Source organism: Suricata suricatta, chromosome 8 (genome assembly GCF_006229205.1).
Source record: "Suricata suricatta isolate VVHF042 chromosome 8, meerkat_22Aug2017_6uvM2_HiC, whole genome shotgun sequence".
Classification (NCBI taxonomy): domain Eukaryota; kingdom Metazoa; phylum Chordata; class Mammalia; order Carnivora; family Herpestidae; genus Suricata; species Suricata suricatta.
Genome location: NC_043707.1, coordinates 123,902,431 through 123,904,122, shown reverse-complemented (window position 1 = coordinate 123,904,122; position 1,692 = coordinate 123,902,431). Strand labels below are relative to the sequence as shown.

At 45.7% G+C, this 1,692-nt stretch overlaps 1 protein-coding gene across 1 annotated transcript in view; it reads left to right on the top strand.

Moving 5' to 3' along the window:
- Nucleotides 1–1,692, top strand: part of CLIC4 (chloride intracellular channel 4) — a 65,261-nt gene that overhangs the window by 429 nt on the left and 63,140 nt on the right. The gene's annotated exons all lie outside the window — the stretch shown is intronic.

Genomic DNA, 1,692 nt, shown 5'->3' with positions numbered 1-1,692 from the left:
AGGAGAAATATAATCACCACGCCTCATCCATAGTTTCAGATATTACTGCAAGTTGTACTTAGTAAATAACACACATCCAGGGGCCCCTGGGTGACTCAGTCGGTTAAGCGACCGACTTCAGTTCAGGTCATGATCTCGCAGTCTGAGTCCGAGCCCCACATCGGGCTCTGTGCTGACAGCTCAGAGCCTGGAGCCTGCTTTCGGATTCTGTCTCCCTCTCTCTTTGCCCCTCCCCTGCTCAAGAGCGCGCGTGCACTCTCTCTCTTTCTCTCAAAAATTAAATAAGCATTAAAAAAATAATAAAGATTAAAAGAAAATACGCATCCAGCACCAACACGGAAAACTGGGAAGCAGTATACAAGTAACTACAGTGTGAGACACAAAGCACCATGCCCCTCTCCTTCTAACTGAAGGGTTAAATTAATAGCAAGCAGAGCATTAAGCCTGATATCTTCCACTCTAGATCAGTCGCTTAATATCTTTTTCTTGTCTTGTTTTGGCTAGGACCTACAGCATAAAGCTGGAAGAAACCATCATTGATAGTATCCTTATCTGATTCTAAATTTAATGCTACTTCTAAAGTTTCAATGTTAGGTATCATGGTGGGGGTTTTTTAGAACTTAATAGATACACTGTTTGGTTTGGTTTGGTTTGGTTTGGTTTTTGAGTCTATGGGGAATTCCTTCCTAGTCCTAGCGGCTCAGTAAAATTCTGAACACTGATCTGTGGCCCACCCTTCTCCCCCCCCCCCTCATATGCTGCCTTCCACCCTCTCACTTTCTCTTATTTCAGGTTCCTTCCTACATCCTCTGGGCTTCAAAGCACTAGATCTGCCGCCCAAACAGAATCTTTGAAGATATTCTGGGGGTGCTATACCTGTCGGCTGTTTCAGTTCCCCAAACCAAAAAGTTTCTATCACTGATAATCGCAAGAAAATCCTAAAACAAACCCTGTTCTGATCATTTCTTCCCTCCCGTCTCTCACAAGCACACCCTTCAAAACGACCCCTTCTTTAAAATAAAAAACTCGGGGGGGTGGGGGGGGGGAGAACAAAATTCTCCCAGATTCCTAGGCTCTGAATAAGTCCGCTTAAGTAAGTGACTACGAGAATCTCAAGGATTTTGAAGTTTTGAGAGAGGCCGCTGGAGCCAGATGTTCATAACTTCTACTCTCCCTTCTGTGCCAAAATGAAAAATATTAAAAGAAAATGGGAAAGAGACAGGGGTAGTTATGTGTAAGCAAATAAGGTGCGCGCGGGATATAAAAACCGAAGAGGCCAGAGGGGAGAACCAACCCTTTAAAGCCCAAGCAAGTTACAAACTCTGTCCCTCGTCAGTTTTTCTTTCCAAACAAAAGGGCGCACGCACTCTTTCCCGAGGCAGCCGCACCGAGCGGGGCAGCCAAAATGTTGCATCATACAAATCACTCCGAGTCTGAGCAACAAGAAACCCCGATGGTGGTAAAACACCTAAGACAGGAAAACCCAAGTTGGGAATCTCCGTCTTTTCCGGAAGCCTAGGAATGTCTGCTCTTAAAAAAAAAAAAAAATGTTAAGACCGCTTCGGAAATTCAAGTTAGAGTTTCAAGCCAGCGGGAAGGGAAACGCTCTTTCAGAAAGCGTTCCCAGAAGTTGGGCTCATCGTCTCCCGACTGAGAGGCTGCCGCCCCGGCCGGGATTTGGCGGGGGAGGAG